Genomic DNA, 18,655 nt, shown 5'->3' with positions numbered 1-18,655 from the left:
TAAATAAAGTATTATTATTGACCTACTCACAGGCTCTCAATGATCAATAGTACAAATGAGCAAATTGAAGCAAAAAGGTGTCTGACATCCGTACAAATTGCAACTCTATTAAAATTTATTTAGATTTATATTTATATAACAATGCAACTCGTGTCCTTATCCACGGAACCTTCTATCCGAAGTTGTATCTTTCATCGATTTGTTGCTTTGCCAGTACTGTTTTCTGAAGCTAATTAATTTTAATTGGATCGCAATGCATCTATTGTATGCACGACTTTTGACCCCTCGGGCTTTAGAATCGTAATTTTAGCTTGTTATGTTGTATTTAAATTAGTTTCATGCCAACAAATGCTAAGAGGCTACTTTTGTTTTAAACTATAAATTGCGTGAGATTTTAATAGCTTTCGGAGATAGTAGGTTAAATGTTATATTAAAGTTTTTAATATAAGAATTTGATTTACGTTCAGGAATTCATGTTTTCCAATCATTCATATTTTTGTTGATACCTCTATTATATTATTTTTAATTGATATAGAACTACATTTCACATTATATTTTTATCACCTGTGTTTTATAACATTCAATTGCTTTACAAATTAGAATTTTTTAAAGAATGGTAATAATTGATCTGGGGCAAAGTCTAACAACTCGGCCACCCGTGACGATAAGCTTCTATGAATGATAACAATTTTATTATTTAAATATAGAAATGTACAATACATATGCTCATCGCAATAATACAAAGTCGACTTAGAGCTTTATCAACGCTTCGATGTATTCTAATTTTAAAACGCATTTATCTATTACAATACCAGCTTCAAATATTATACAACATAATATACCCAAAGGACGAATGTCACGAGCCACTTGACCCGAATGAAGCCAATATCACTTACGAGTGATAGAATATGGCCAGTTCTAATCCATGCATTATGCCCTCGGGTTGCCACTCGCAATAAATTCAACACACTTGCAACAATCGTATTAATTTTACGCTCGTGCAACTCCGCTCCGAGTCACTCTTTTCATTTCAAATGCAAAGAAATCAATGTCAGATTATGACATAAAGATTATTAAATCAAATAAAGCCGCGTACATTATTTCTAATCGCCATTGTTTAACTTTATAACTCCTTCAAAGTAAAATTATTTTGATTTAAATCTTTAACTTTAATTTAAATAAAAAATGTCAAACCTAAAACATCTTGCAAAAAATGTACAATAACATTCAATATTTATATTTATATTCAATAACAATATAAATAAGCGAAATATTTCATTTTGATCCTATCAAAAACTATTAGAACTCCTTTAAATATACTTGTTATAAATAGTTTTACCATAAGAAAGTTACCGCGTCTAGGCGTTGCGAAGCCAGAAGAAATAGCTATTGCTGTCAAAAGTCTGAGTGTTTTAAATTATCAGTACGATTATAAAAACATAAACTATCCAATATAAAAGAACATTGTTTTCAATGAAATGCTCCCATCACTCTCTCCAATACGTTCCGACAAAATTCAGCCAAGTATAAAAATTGAGCAAATATTCAGTGCACTTATTTAATCTCATGAGTTGGCTAATTGTCCACGCAGTGACGATGACAGTCGCGAAGGGAGCCACGTGACCCGTCACTCGCAGGGAAATTAAAACATACCGGTATTATTTTCAATTCACAGCCTACGTACCGCGGGCTATTGTGATTTGAATAATAACTTTTTGCCTCGTTACAAATATTGTTTGGATTAGTATATTTTATATTGGTAGGTATCTTATGGAATCACTTCTTATGCCACCGTGTTTACAGAATGAATTATTACAATGCGTATTATTTAAAAATCTAAAATTGTATTGATCATCGCATATTTTAATACGCTTAATAATTATTTATTTACAAATGAACATTGAAAATGTATTGATATATTATGCTATATTGATATATTTATTATTTTCGTAATGTTTGTTGTGATTTGTTTATTTGTTGTGCAATATGTGCAGTAGTAGTAATATCTAGATGGCCCCACATCAAAGTAATATCGGCAACCGCCGCCGGCGTTGAAATTTTAATAATTAAAAATCACCCCAACCATGAAGGGCACACATTGTACCTTACGCGCTATCACTTTTAATTAAAATTTCTCATAGCAGCCTACATGGCTAAACGTCTTTTTGACTTTTTAATCAATTTCCTAAAACACATCTACGTGCAAACATAGTCTGGCCGTATGTACATGTTATGAGAGTATTTCATTTCATTTAGTGGAATGTATAGGTAGATGAAACACACGGATATTGCAAAACCACATCACTTCATTAACATGTCCGCCAAGTTTATCCAATGCTTTGAACCGTTCCACTTATTACGTTAGCAATTTAATAAACGCATAGAAGCTTGCATTCAGTAAACAAACTATTTTTAATTTCCGCTTCATTTAAACGTGCGTTGAGGCAATATAGAAAAAATAGCAAACATTCATAGCAAATCCAATAGGCTAATCGACAGTTATTAAACCCCTCGCGGGGACCCACCTGATCGCCTCCCGGCTATAATAGAAATACCAGGGACTTATTATTAAAATTGCTGCTAAATTGTTCCCCTCTCTCCCCTTAAATTTCGTAGGATGAAGGTGAATTATTGACGGCATATTGTACTAATGCAATAATATTAATCCGTCTCTATTGGCCTTTCATTGGACTGTATTATTGAACACATAGACGCGCTCAGCTTTCTTATCGGATAATAATGTAAAAAGACGTTGCGAGGAAAATTAATGACGAGAATCGTTTAGTTCATAGTACAAAAATAATACTGTACGATGCAACATTTTAACAATATGAATAGATGTTACTATAATATATTGTATAATGAAGATGTTCACACTTCAATAATTCTATCATCGCGATAATCTTACGCGGTGTTCATTAGATCAGTGTGTTTGTGTGAGTAACTCAATCAGTGGCAGCCAGTGGTATTATAATAACAGCATTATTGTAGCCTTGGTTCTGGGACATTAATTAGGTAAGTACGTCGAACACGTCAGTCGGTGCGCTAATTAATTGAGCGTATTATTGGTGCAGTGCCTGACCGATGTGGTTTGATATAGCTAGGTATTGTATGTAGGTATGCGCATTGAGATATAGACTTTTGTATTAGTATTTTGGTTTTTTGTATAATAATAGACATCACAAATTATTGTTGACTTTTTTAATTCACTCCAAACAGGGTTTGCATTTATCAAATCACACAAACTTTTCGACACTATAAGAAGGAACACTATTAGTTTATTAAATTTTGCCTTACAAATAAACATTTCTACATGTGGTAAGAATAAAAAACCTATTTATGGTAAAGATGAATTTATAATGATACAAAAAAAGACTATTATAAACAAGCGTTAGCCAGAATAAAAATAGGAATAGGTATTACGATAACCACAGAGGAAAATAGGTTATTATTTATACTCAATATAAAAGTCTCTTATGAAACCACAAACTATGAGATTACTGCGTAATAATACAGAACAGGATAATGATTCTGGGAAATATTGCGACTAAAATTCATTCATAAATTTACACGCCAACTGTTTACCATGAATCAACGTATAAACTCAAATTAATATTGAACACTGCTAAATAGAAAAAATACACATACAATTATCGCAGACGACGTTAAAAAAATGTTTAATTTTACTTCGTATAATAAATAACCAAATTCGTACTTTGTATAATAAAAAAAAAATCGAGATCATATCGCAAACGTCATGCTTTTTCATGTCGTTTGCAAAATTTGTAAATACTTAAAGATTAAGCGAACTTGTATCATATTTAGAAGTTTTTTCAATGTAATAACAAAAATCGTACAAATCTTTGCAATGTCACACGATCTTGTAACGAGTTGATCCTGTTATAGCGAAAGGGCTTCAAAGAAACCAAAGGAAATTTCTAGATTCACAATTATCATTTTTTACTTTTAACTTTTAATTTTTTTTTTATTTGATATTGCAATAATACTTAATACATAAATAAATTATGCATCGCAATTCTCAACGTAGGTCACGTTGAGAAACGTACGTAAACGTATTTTTAATAATGATTTTAATGCGTAACTGTGCAAAACCTTTCCCAGAATGATAGTGATAATTAATCTATTTATGTACTATCCTGGCTGAAAAACTTTGAATTATAACCTTTATGCGTAGTCCGACAAAAACTTCGTAATGCTATTAAAACATAATGATTTCACAAATCGCATATTAAATTGAGACCTAAATAAAGAGTTAACGCAAACGGGTGTATAATCACGTTTTCACATAATATTGCAATTAAACCACAATACACTTACAATATTGGACCACTGACGGACATTTGATTAAATCGATGCGTGCCACCGACCCATGAAGGTATGTAAACCGTTCTGATTCGATAGTGCCAATTAGTTACAAAATTAATTTGATTTCCTGTAATTAAAATTTAATTTCGCTGTGTATGTAATGTACATGAAGCCGAGAGCACTTAGCGGAATTATTTTACTATATTATGCAATAGCTGCGTAATCCATAGGAATATATTTTCATCATATAAGAGCTATTTGAATTTATATTCATAGAGTCTTTATGCATAAATAAACAATAAATGTATCTTAAAGTAACAAATGCAAACGTAACTGATGCAATTCATAGAATTAGTGTCTTAAATCAATAACTGTGACTCCTGGAAAGAAAATAAAAGCTCATGGTCCTAGTATTGATAAATGAAAAATGTTTAAAGAAAATAACCCATCTTCCTGAACCCTCTATAATCATCGCGTATTACCCTCATCACCACTGCTCGAAACGATGAAGGAAATTTTGTGAGGAAAAATCACTTGATCAAAAAAAACAAACGACGACGTGTCACACTATCCATCCCGCATAGGAGACTTGTGCTCCTGCAGTGTGAAAAATTATACGCTTATCCTGATGGTGATAATGATCCATACTGGACAGGTTTTAGGAAATTGACAGACTATCACTTTATAATATTTTATCATGTTCCACCATGATTACAATCTGGGTGTCATCAAACGTAGATTAAACAGGAACCTTTCAGTAAACCTTCTAAGAAAGCGCGCTCCATCTTAGGCTACATCTCCGCTTACCAGAAGTCGATCTCGAGGTCAAGCGCTTCCCTATTAATTATTCTTACAAAAATCCCTAGTAACAGTATATGAAAAACATTTAAAAATTCAGATAAAATCTCTTCGGCTTCGTTTATTGGCCAAACCACTATTGAATTATGCATAAATATAATATACTGTATACTTTACAATTTGTTGAACATTCATTGTGAAGTTTCTAATACATCAGCTACGATTTCAAAAGTACAATAACATTAACAAATACCTCGACGCTTTAGTTAAGCTGTTGTGAGCTTCATTAAGAAGCATTCACACTGAGTCAACTTAATCAATCCACATTCATGGGCACCCCTAAACGTCGAATCTGAACTCTTCAATACGCGATCAGAATACACACAAAAAATTCGCGCATAGTATATCTTTAATTAAGTGTATTATTCTTATTCATGAAATTTATTACTTAAATACCTTTGAAATCACAAATTCTCGGAATACAATATTTCTACAATGCGGTTCAATAAAAGTTTAAGAACTTATGGTATAAAAACCGTTTAAATATAATATATATTTATTATTCAAAATTCATTCTATCCTTTACTAACGGTACGCCCGGGTTTCCCCCGTGATGTATTTGAATTGTTATATTTACACTAAAGGATTACGTAGGTGATCCACCGGTGAAAAAAATTTTAAAATCAGTGAAGTAATTCATAACAAACGGACATACAAACGAACTCTTCAGCTCTGAATCATTAGTATGGAGTATAGATAATAAAAAGTGTGCAATAAAGAATAAATAAATAAATAGTACAGGTTATTGAATCATAATAACATGTGTTTGTTAAAAGCTGATTAATAAATTTCAATCAAAATGTGGCATAAATATCACAAATTGAAATGAATCGTATGAGAGACGTAACAAAAGCCTGTAATAATTGAATAAGCAAAATAGTTCAGTTTGACGAATTATTTTAATTAACTTATTAAGCTGATGTATCCGGCGGGCGAGAAGAATTGGTAAAATTTAATATAGCAGTTAGTTGGAATTATAAAATGGGCGAATAAACGATCAATATTTGCGTGGATTGGTATTGAGGAGTAATAACAGTAAAAGGTTGTTGTGTCTACGGTATTAATTTGCCTATTCATTGTATCATTAAATTAGTATCGTCGTATATATTTACGGATTTCCTAATTGTATATCCATATACAAAAGTCTCTTCCAACCTGGGATTTCCTCTTAATCAGGGTCTCTAGCTGACGTATTGTTGCCAACGTCACTTAAGCATATGAGCTGAGAGCGAAGTTGTAAAGTTGAGCATCCAGTTACAAAGCGGCCGCGTTCTTGGTAAGTGGATTAATTACGTGGATGATCTTCCATCTAAATTAGTTTCACAACCATATTCTATTACACACGGTGCTTCTGTAATTTGCGCCGGTAACTACTCGGATCAAATTTTAGTAATTAAAATGTATTGTGCAGTTTTATATGAGCAATTTACAACTGGCTGTGGTCCAAGTATCAATTTGTATTTTCACAGTAAGTCTTATCGTAGTTAAAGCCGATTATAAGGGCGTGGTTAAATTGCAGTTTTAAATCATTAACGACATTCACGACCCAGAAATGTCTTTTATAATTCCCTGGCTGCATAGAGCAGATGCGCTTTTTCCCTTCTATTCCAATTTACCACACATGAAATGGAAATTATAACGCTTTAAATATTGAAAGTCGATTTAAGTTTCGAAAATCAATACGACAGGAGGCTATTATTAGCTTAACATGCTTCGGGTTCCATCACTGTATACAAAAAGGATTTTTTTGTCAAAATTATTTACTGTGGAGATACACTGTTTTAAAAAACAACCCATTTAACCGATTTCTAAAAATCTTACTACATATAAAAAACATCGCGGAATAGTTCAACAATTGTGATTCCAAATGAGAATTAACGCCTTTATCTGTCGCCAAGAGTTTATTTTAACCGAAAAAGTCTAAAAGTTCGAGCATTATTATTTAATAATATGTATAATAAAAAAATGCCATATCATAAATCCTGTGTAAAAACACATTAAATACTACATCTCACTTTGATTATTTCTATTATTTGTATAGTTGGTATTTACAATACATTACATACATTGAGTATCTATTTTCTAGTGTAAAATAACATGATTACATAAATATATTTAACAAAACCGCAAACTAATGAACTTAAATTTATGGATCGCTAGATATACAAGCAAATTTAGAATTATGTAAACAATATTATTGAGTTGTGAGCGTTCACAAACAAATTAAACAAAACGTTATTCAATATATTCCTAAACAAATGACAGCTGTCTAAACATAGCGTCGACCAGCTGTATTTAAGTCCTGGTGAATATCGTCAGTGGACCATATTCCTGTTCAATTGGATGGAAAATGTTCAGGAGAAACAGAATCAATCCCATACTAATAAAAAGCTAAAGAGTATTGTCATTTGTTTGGACAAGCTAATCTCAGGCACTTATCAGGAACTGGTTTAAATAGTAAAGAACAAATTACATATATTGTTTTCAGAGCGAACACAGGTTCTCAGGTACTTTTATACCGAGTTAGATATAGACACGCTTGTTTCGTGAGTAACTTGATAAATCAAGGGTTAAATAATTAAATATATGAACAAGTATCGTAGGAATAAAAAAGTCATACAAACAGCGTTAATCGTAAATTTAAATTCAACATATTGGCATCTTGTCGGACGACCTTCTGTTGACTCCTTCGTCTATTCATAGACATATTAATTTTTTACATTAATAAAGGGCATTGAGCATTTTGTTCAGTCGTTTGACCCACGGTGTAAACAAACATATTACATTGTTTGAAACAGAATGGAAATGATCCCATTCTTGGAGACCATGGGTAAGTCTTAAAGAACAATGTTATAAAGCATAGAAAAACACACTTAGAAATGCACGACGTATCTCCTCGGAAATAATGTTAATTAATGTTCTTAGACGTTAAGCATTGTGGTTCAATTATGGTTATTAAATCGAAGATAATAGAGGATGAAAAGAATAAACGTACTATACACAATTTAATTAAAGAAGAAATTATTTAATCTTGGCTATTCTAATCAGGATAAGAACATAAACTGTTGAAATGAATTGTATTGTCATAAAACAAAGCAGTGGTGGCTCATTGGTGAGGACCTCGGACTTCAAAATCTATAAGTCGGGGTTCGAGACCAGGCGAGCGTGCAGGAAATAAATTGATTTTTCAATTTATCTGCACATGTGGATAACATCACCACTGCTCGAAACGGCATGTCTGATAATCAAAAATTCGACAACATGTGACTTCTATCAACCCGCACTTGGCCAGCGTGGTGGATTATGGCCTAAACCCTCATAGGAGGCCAGTGTCCCAGCAGTGGGAACATATATGGGCTGATTATGATGATGACTTTTATGCACCGAGTCAAATATGCTAAATGACCTTTAAATGTTTGTAGGTTTATATCAATATACACATCGTTCAATTGTTCTCAACACTAAGTGTGATAATACCGTATATTGCCACCCATTGTACACTTATTAAAACCACAACCACATTGCTGCCGTAATTCAATAACTAATTATGGATTTGAATGTACCAGCTAATAGTTTAGTACAAATTTAATGACACCCCACAAAACATTTCGAGCGCCGTATTCTATTACCAAATCACAATAGCAACACGATCTAAATTGGCTACTAAATATTCAAAACCAATACTCCATACGAAACATACACGGGTAATTCCACAATGGAGGGCTAATTCAATTTGAATCACACACAATATTGTATTAATCGTGACGGACAGGTGTAATCAAGCACTGCGTTGTTGTATGTCCTGCGCATGATGGCCCTGCATTTGACGAGCGCGGTACCCATGCACGTTCACTCAACAGAATCCTAGGTACTAGATGTTTTAAATTGTAACTTTACTAGCCTTAATAAATTCCCCACAAAAGACTCGATAATGGATGAAAAATCGCGTAATATAATTATTGTAATAGACAGCACTGATATTTTTAATTAATCTAGCAAATGCCGCTAATCAACTTAAACCCCAATCATTTTAAAACACTCCACTAATTAGGATATTAAATAAATAATCGTTTATATAAAATTCATCTACCTCAGCAACAGCTGTCACAAGCGCCACTAATGAATAAATAATCCAAACAAACAGATAACAAGAGATGCCAATTAAACAATACACTAATTAATTCCAAACATTGGTGTAGTGGACTTAATTAGAGTAGGCATCATTATTAAACTGGAATGCACACAGGTACGGAACAATACGTAGGTAAGCGTATTGGATATTTCATATTAAAAATATTTCGAGCGTACGGTGTTTATTTTTGAATAGGTTATTTCTGACTAGCAAAAAATATTTTGTTTGATTTTTTATTTATATACAGTATTGGCTTAAGCTTTATAAAGTACGTATATACAAAACAAGTTAACGTTCTTACAATTTTCAGTTATAGATATTTATTCTTTAGATTTCATTTTACTGTGATTACAATTCACAAACTTCATCAAATGTTAAAAACCAACAATACTTGCTGCCCGCTTGGCTCAACTCGTAATATCAAAACAAGTGTTGCTTGGAAACATAAATCTATTTACGGGAATCTTGTAAAGACGCCACACTGTATCGGCTGAGGCTTTTTAATATTAGAGGCGAGAGCCGCACTGTCCCACGAAACATTTTCCATTAATAAAACGCGAAAAAGGAATATTACATATGAAAAAGACATATATCCGTATCGCCGGACCCGCCGCTATCTCGTAGGAAGGTAATAACTTCTTTACAAGTCCAAAGTCCGAGGGATTGAAAAGCAATTTCAGCAGGACACCCCCGCCCTGCGCGGGGCCGGACTCACCATATTTCTTTTTCGCCGCCACTGTAATTCGCCTTTGATTTAATCTCGAGAAACAAATCTTAGAATGTGAAACAAGCGATAGGCATCAGTGAAACTAGTTTCGTTGATTGGATTCCATCCCGCTGCGGACACGTCTGTTCCTACAATTTGAAACGGTCACTGCAGAAACTGAGCTATTTGTTTGATTTCGCTTTAAGATTGCATTTCTTATTTTCGAGCCGAGATTTTGTCTGATGCCGTGTATTACACGATTTAACCCTCAAACGACCCGTCTGTAAAACCTTAAATGTATTCGCATGAATATATTATTATTTTAAATAAATATTAAATACGAGCATAAATGTCGATCGGCTTATTGATCAATTATGAGTGTCGTGTTTAAATCCATAACCGTCATAAAATGCATATACACGAAAGTACGATGTACGAGCTTGATGATTTGATTAAAGCAAATATTCGAGAGTAATTAAATCACGGAGCCAATATCCGTATCGTGTGTCAACAGCTCCATTTGTAACGTATCAGTAAGCTGGATAGAAATGTAACTTTAACCCGTTTACACGTGGGCGGCGACGCGTTTCCATATCGAGTTTCTGCGATACCAAACCACAAACTATATTTTACATTTACTAAGAACTAGCATGTCCACGGCTCCAATAACGAGAAACAACAACGATTTTAACAGGCATTTAACTTTCAAACATCGCTATGCAATGAGAATTTTACCTAATGATACGCTCATTCAAGCTATCAAAATTTTAAAGGAGATAACAAATTATATGAATTCAGGCTACAATGTATGTAAAGCCCACTTAATATAAGTAGAAACGGTTTCATCCCGTCGTCCGTCCGCAGATTGCTATCGCCTAAACTCTTCCGCCCTCCTTATTTATGTAATATAACTATTTGTTAGGGACAAGCACCCTTTACGGTATTATTTCTTTTGACTCAGTTACGAAAATACATGTAGTTTACAATACAAAGTTAATTTTTAGCGATATGATCCGTTTGGTTTTACTTATTTCTTTCTAGCAATCAATTAGGAGTGAATAAATCTTTAGTTTAATTCGACAACTCTACGTATACCTTATCATCCTACTTATATTTCTACTAATATTATAAAGGCGAAAGTTTGTAAGGATGTGTGTGTGTTTGTTGCTCTGTCACGCAAAAACTACTGAACCGATTGCTATGAAATTTGGTACGTAGATAGCTGAACATCTCGAATAACATATAGGATACTTTTTATCCCGATATTCTACGGGATACGGACTTACGCGGGTGAAACCGCGGGTCGCAGCTAGTCTACGATAATTGTAACTAAATTATGAACATTATTTTATTAATTCTCAAGTCATAATTCGTAATTATATGAAGAATTTTTCCTTTAACAAATGCAATACTAATTGTACTAGTATTTAATTTTTCGCCACCATTGACCCCTTATTTTATTGGATTAATTTTAATGCAGTATGGAGGTTCCATCAGTTGCGAAATTGAAACAATTATTGTTTACCGATATAATTTGAAGGTCTGCGACGCGGGTCCCGCATGAGGCGCGCTCACGCGTCCCCCAACTATTTTCTGGGCGAATGAAACTCTATATTGAATACAATTCTAACAGAAACTACATTCCACATTGCTCAACGAAAACAATCAGACTTTATAATTGATTTTAAAAAGAAAGATTTTTCTTAAATGTTGTTACATAAAAATATTATTACATATTAAATAGGTACTTATTTCGTATAAGACTAAGTAACTATTATTGAGTAAATTATTGTGGTTTTGCATTTCTCAATCAAGTAAATTGAATATAAACACATATTTAAAATTATATTATAATTCAATAAAATCGAAGCTATGTATTTACGCTATATATAGAAATATTTCACAAGTGCCCTATATTATCCAGCTATATCTACCATAATGATGTGGTTATAATTCGATATATTTACAAATGTACGTACGTTTCAATTATCCAAAACAGTGGGTTTTTATTAAACGGTAACCATTGCGAAGCCCTCTGCGAACCGCGGGCCATTTGGTACAGTTTTCAATTTGTCGTCGCAACCATACATCAGTAACGGCACGCAGCGGAAACTTTACGGACCCCAACTTTAATACACTTACGCTTGACATTTTTCCGCCCATTATGCATTCTCTTAAACCAATGCTTTCAATCAGTACCAGGAACTTAGAAGCGTAGAAAAAGAACGTATGTTATATTAGTAGACACGCATTCAACGTTAGTAATATCTGATAGTTTGTATATTCAACATATTATTCTATTCTATATTCTATTCTTCTTATCTATATATAGTATTATGTTATCGATAATACGATATGTTATCTATACTAATTTTATAAAGAGAAAAAATTTTGTTTTTGTGACCTTTTAAGGGACAATCTCTGGATCTAAATAGATTTTAAGCAAAATTGTTAGTTAGTTATCAATAGAAACTTAACGTTATCTTTGAAACTTGTATTTCATTTTGACTTTATCCTGGGTCAACCAGAACAGAACCGGGACGAACGGAAATTAATTTCACAAATGAGAAAATTTGTAATGACTTGGAATCTATATGTATGCTTATATGTTTGTAACTCAAAAACATTGCACGGATTTGAAAGATATATGGCAGTGTTGTAAAACTTGCGCGAGAGTTCGACCGCGATTGAAACCGCGCGGCAAAGCTAATACATGATTATAATATTTTCAGAAAAGTAACGTTATTTATAGCCGTTGTCACAAACCCAGTTTTGTAGAGAAAAATCGTCGAATTAGGGGTCAGTACGCAATAGTTCTCAAACATTAGTCCTGGAAATAACAAGTCGACATCGTTTGTCAGCTTCGATGATAAATGTTCGCTTGTAATTGAATCGGGGAGTTTGCTCCGTTTCCATACGCGAAATTGCTACGGATTGACTTTTAATATTTTTATTTATGTTTTGCATTGAATGCGACGGCAATACACTACTTTTGTATGTTAGCCTAAATCGATTTAAAAGAAGCATTTATTATTTGTTATTTTAGGATTCCCCACATTTACATTATAAAAATCGTTGGAGATATTTTGAACCGCTTTTAAGACGTTATTAAAGTTTCTGCATTGCCTCAATACCTAGTATCTTGATCTTGCACCCACGTATCATCTAATTTTATAGGAAAAAGGAGATTTTATATATGATGAAATTAAAAACTGATTATCTGATCTATTTGTAATAAAATTTCTTGGAAATTCTCATCATAAAATAAAGTTTACAAACATCAATGTTAAAACAATATTACTAATTTGAATCTTCTTGGAACAACTGGGTGGCAAGCTTCCTATCGATAAGAGCGATACTGTACAGAAGTCTCAAATTAGTAGCTCTCAACGCTCAGTTAAGCTGTCTAATTGGACCATGAAGACTACGTTTAGTGAGTAAAACCTTAACGATAGCAATTTATTGATTCCTATTGAAATTATGTTATATGTAGTGTACTCATTACATTAATAAATAATTAAAATATGGTGTAATAATTAGATCGTTCAATAAATTACGGTTTCCTATGCAGACATTTTAAACAGCAAACAAAGACTTCAACATTAAGAATTGAAAAAGAGGAATAACGAAACAATTTGAATCTGATCTAATTGCTGGGCTCACTGCGACCGGATCGGCTTTCAATTTTGCGGAATTAATAACAACGCAAATATCACTCCTGTCGACCACACGCTAGCGTGAAACAGAGACATATTACAGATTGTGGTTGTAATATAAACTACACGTTTCTTTTTTCATTACCATACACACATTCTCACTGTTGTATCTAAAATGACTTGTAAAGAAGGTATTGCTAAAGCGAAATGCAAGTTTTTATTTATTTGTTATTCATTCCAACGGGAGTGTAGAGCTTATTTACATATATCCCTATTAGGTAGCAATACCAGCCGACTTTTTGTTATGCCTTCTTGAATGCATTATTAATTATTTAATCACATTTCAAATCACAGCAATCCGCAAAGCGTAGGTACACGTAATTGTGAAGTATTCATCTGGCAGTGTGTATTACTAATTTCGAGGACTGTTGGTGCGCGCCGGGCCACTGAACGTTCAAATTGCCGTAGCGATAGTCGCCATTGCCGTTCATTACGACCTGTGTTTGCTACTCCACGAATGAAGTACCAACAGAGGAAATGAGCGCTTTCTATCAAGAGGGTATTAACCCCATTGTGAATTTCATTGTTGATCGGTCAGTTCTCGCGATTCGCAGGCGCAATTGCTTCGATACTTGAAATTTTGCCCCGTTATTAATTTCGCAAATATATAACGTTAAATTACGATTAAAACGATGAATAATTCGTGTTCATAAACATATTTCTATTGAGAAAGAAAGAAGATCTTTAACATCCTCTGCGTAATTCTTACAAGCTTGTTGTGTTTGTGCAGCCACATTGTCTTCATTCACGGTCGCCCCTTTTATTTAGAAAAATATGGTTGTACATTTATTTTCGATCCATAACTGAATGAATTTTTACAGTGCCAAAGAAAGTACCCCAGTCCTTAGCTGTGGAGCAAAGTATTAAAAGACAAAAACAGTTTGTCCCCTACTTAATGAAAAGTTACAGAAATTTGCATAAAATCTGTCGAACAGAGGCATCGTTACAAACTTCGACTGTACTTTAAAAGCACTAAAATCGAAACGACCAATAAATGCCCGACCTCATTTTTAGTCTGACGTTTTCATTTTTTTGTACATAAATTATTTCGTACAACTTATTTGGAAGGTGCAATCTAAAAGTACTATTTTAAACTTGAAGAGTGGACATTAACACGTTTTTAATTATTTTAGTTTTATACTTAATCATAAAAGTGACATCACAATCTACAATAAAATAGCAATTTTATACATTTTATGTAAAAAAAAATAAAAAAGGTTTTGTTTGTTTGTTTGTATCGTGATTTCAGGAACATTGGATCGATATAAAAATTATTTCATCGTTGTATATTAACGTGTATATACCATAGGTGAAGCCGGTGCGGGCCGCTAGTATAACTTGAATGTTAAGTAATTTCACTATCATTAATTGTATTATATAATCAACAACAGTAGGTACAACAAAGCTAAGCCTGTGTTAGTTAATTTAAATCAATTATAAACGACAAACCATATAAGACTGACGTCTTTATGTTATGATATGTAAACTCCTAGACTACGAATCCTTCAACTGATAATGGCATTAATGAAGCTTCGAGTTTTTCGACTTAATGAGCGTTATCTACAGCGGGTCTCTAATAAAAACCGATTGTAGCTGTCAACCACTGCGATACGTTTCGTGCTTGACGTCAATAGTTCATTCTTAATTATAATAGATAACCCAAGACGGGTCGCGACTTCCTACCATGTTGACAATGGTACTGTATATCCCAACTTATGTCGATTGTGACACTTTTATATCAGCTTACAATATGTTTAGTAACTATAATTATTAACGTATCTCATATTATTGGATAACAAACAAATGCAGTCGACACATACTTTACGAATAAGCTCATGCGAGACGAGAAAATGATTAAGTTAAGCCCATTAAAGAATAAACCAATATCCTTCTACAGTTTCGCACTTCAAAGTCTTCTTTCATTAAAATAATTCTTGACAAAGAAAGTAATCCGATTATGCAACGCATGTATAAGAATGTATGCACAACGTCAATATTTACATTGAAATGCACTAATTATGCTAGAATTAACTCAGTGTTTTTAATTGGGCTATTTAGGTACATAGTCTTGATGTGAATAAATCTAATTGAGTTAATGAAGAGGAATTTCTTAATTAGTGGTGTTTGTACAAGCTATGGGCACACGTACTGTACCGAAACGGGTTAATTACGAACGATAACTCTTTAATTAACCTGCCTAATAACAGAGTATTTGCATTCAAGTCGCTAACGTAGGAACACTAATTAGGGATTCGTCGGAAATACAATACTACATTTATGATAATTGTCGTCAATTTTTTAATTAATGGTACATTTACTACTAAACTTGAATAGTATTGTTAATTTGATATACCACAGATGCTGTATTTATGAAATAAAAGTATACCTTATGTCTATTATATATACCTATTATATATGGCCTTTTAATTATATTTTCAAATGGAGGCATTGTATGAGAAACATTCGAATTACATAATAAAATCTTATCTGAGCACAATGATAATTAAATTTCAACGACACAACATATCGGAAAGCAAACAAAACTCATTATAGGAAAAACATATAATATTGACGTGCATCATCGTAGGCAAAGACCCCTGTATACAAACAAACGTACACCAACGCGCGTCATTAGTCACGCCACAAGAGGTTATCTGGTCAAACATAAACCAATGAGTGGACCAAGACTTTCTAATTATGTATACGATGTTATTAAGATAACAGTTAACACACAGATAATATGTAAAACAATTGACTTCTGTGTACTTACAGAAACATTTACCGAAGCGATAAGGCACAAATTATTTTTAGAAATAACAACGCTTTCTCGCGAGTATCGATTTTAATTAGATGAATTCATCGTATCTTGAGTGATTTTGACTTAATTAGCTCTCCCAGATTTTACGTAGGTTGTTACAATATAATCCTCGATGGAAAACAATTACTTCCTTCTAAGAGCAATTGATTGAAAAATATATTATCTGCTAGGGGAAAAACTAACGAGCTTACTATTGATAGTATTTTATCTATCGTAAAAAATAGTTTATAATTAATATGAACTTTATTAAAACTGTTAACAAAAATAGAGGTGAAATTATAAACATAAAATTATTAAAAGTATTCTGTCTTGTGTCGTACAGTCTGCTCGACGAAGGCTTATTCAAGTAGGAGACAGCCGCCTGGTAATTAAATAAGTAACAAGAGGAAGCGCAACCGCCGCCACTGAAAAACAAGCCTCGACTACAACCTAATTACAAGTGACCTTCAGGGCTACCGATAACAATTAAATGTTCTTTTTATAGGGCACGGGGGTACTGTCTGGGTTATTGTCAACCGTTGTACAGAAGCTTGCGCGATGTGTCGTTTATATGTTACCTCTTAGCTAAAAATATAATAATGAACAGGATTAAAAAATTTGCATTTAAAATTTGAAAATGCATTAAAAGAGATGCTTTTATTGTTTGTAGGTTTTTAAACGTTGTTTTCGCTCGCTAATTAATAGCAATTTATAATTTTTGTGCATTGATACACAACGACAAGATGACTTTGTACTCGTATATTTAAAGGTTTAAACATGGAAAGAGAAAAATCAGTTCAACAATTCGTCAGATATTTTGCAATATCGCCAAGCGATAACCCTAGTCAAGTGTTCCTCGTACTAATTTGTTTGCTATACAGGAAAGAGAAAACTGTGGAGCGGACCAATTAGCAAGCCCGGTGACCCCGTGTCACTGCAGGCAATCGCTAATGACAACCCTACCGCATCGCGACCGGCCGCGCGCCGCACATGTCACTTTCATTTATTAAAATATTATTAAGTGAATGAATTAGGCCGTATTTAAGGTTCAAATTCGAATAGCGAACTTCTAAAACATCATCTAGTTAATAAACCTCTGCTTTTGTGAAGAAGTTTCACATATCGGCTTATTGTCGTTGAAACAAACAACATACACGTTTGATAAGTGTTTTGTAATAAATATTATAATACAAGTACGTGATAATAAAACAAGTTATTTTAATTTTCAACGCACGGTTGATAAACGTACGTACCCACTGTGCCGGTAATCTTATAAATAGTAGGTTTAAAATAAATAAATAATAAACATAACTTATAATAAGACTATTGTTAAACGGCATGGTAACAAAATAAATACAACGGTTAATAAGCGGAGAAGTGAACTTCAATTATTTTAGTAAAAATGGGTTTAAAATTACGGTCGCGTGATTAAGTTAATGTAACCTAAAGCTGGGTGAGGTCGAAACTCCAAGTGTTGAGTAAATTTTTTAATCAAACTGATTGAGAATTAGTTGAAATTAAATCCATTAAAACATATAAGCTCTGACTGTACTCAACATAATTATAACGCGGTGGGGTTATTTTAGAAAATTGCGGACAGATAGAAATGATATAATCCTATCTGTAATTAATATTAGAAACGCGGTCATTGTGAACGGACGAAGCACTGCTGATTAATTTATCCTAACAGCCTCGTTAATTAAAACGGGTTTATTATTGGCCGAAATTAATTAATTTGCATGCACAAAATTTTATACAGGTAATGTATAACTTTGTATTCAATAGACTAATTGGTTAACGGGGTTAGATATCTTTTACATCATTCGCGTATTTCTTTTTACTGTAAATTTTTGTAATTCTTTTACTGTGTTTATATAATCATATCGTGGGAATTAGGTCAGTAGCTAGCGTGAATTAATTAATTATTACGATAGCACACATTCCAATAAGAGTACGACTTATCGAAAGCCCGAAATAGTAAAGGATTACAATACATGTAAAGATGCTGCTGTGTTAATATAATAATTCGAAGATATTTTCTCAATATTGAGTTTGTGATAAAGTTTAAGAAAGAGAGTAAGTAATTTTAATATTGTAATCGATTTAATGAAATAACAAAT

At 32.9% G+C, this 18,655-nt stretch overlaps 1 protein-coding gene across 2 annotated transcripts in view; it reads right to left on the bottom strand.

Annotated features, from left to right (window-relative positions):
• Nucleotides 1-18,655, bottom strand: part of LOC119833555 (LIM domain only protein 3) — a 41,988-nt gene that overhangs the window by 19,785 nt on the left and 3,548 nt on the right. The window contains exon 1 of one of the 2 annotated variants that reach the window (XM_038357616.1): nucleotides 4,339-4,360. The exons of the other annotated variant lie outside the window; for it this stretch is intronic. The gene's annotated coding sequence lies outside the window, so the exon portion shown is untranslated. Of the gene's footprint in view, nucleotides 1-4,338; nucleotides 4,361-18,655 lie in introns of those variants that run through there. 2 annotated transcript variants of the gene reach the window in all.

This window comes from Zerene cesonia, chromosome 17 (genome assembly GCF_012273895.1).
Source record: "Zerene cesonia ecotype Mississippi chromosome 17, Zerene_cesonia_1.1, whole genome shotgun sequence".
NCBI classification, from domain to species: Eukaryota; Metazoa; Arthropoda; class Insecta; order Lepidoptera; family Pieridae; genus Zerene; species Zerene cesonia.
This window is presented reverse-complemented; position numbering and strand designations above follow the sequence as displayed.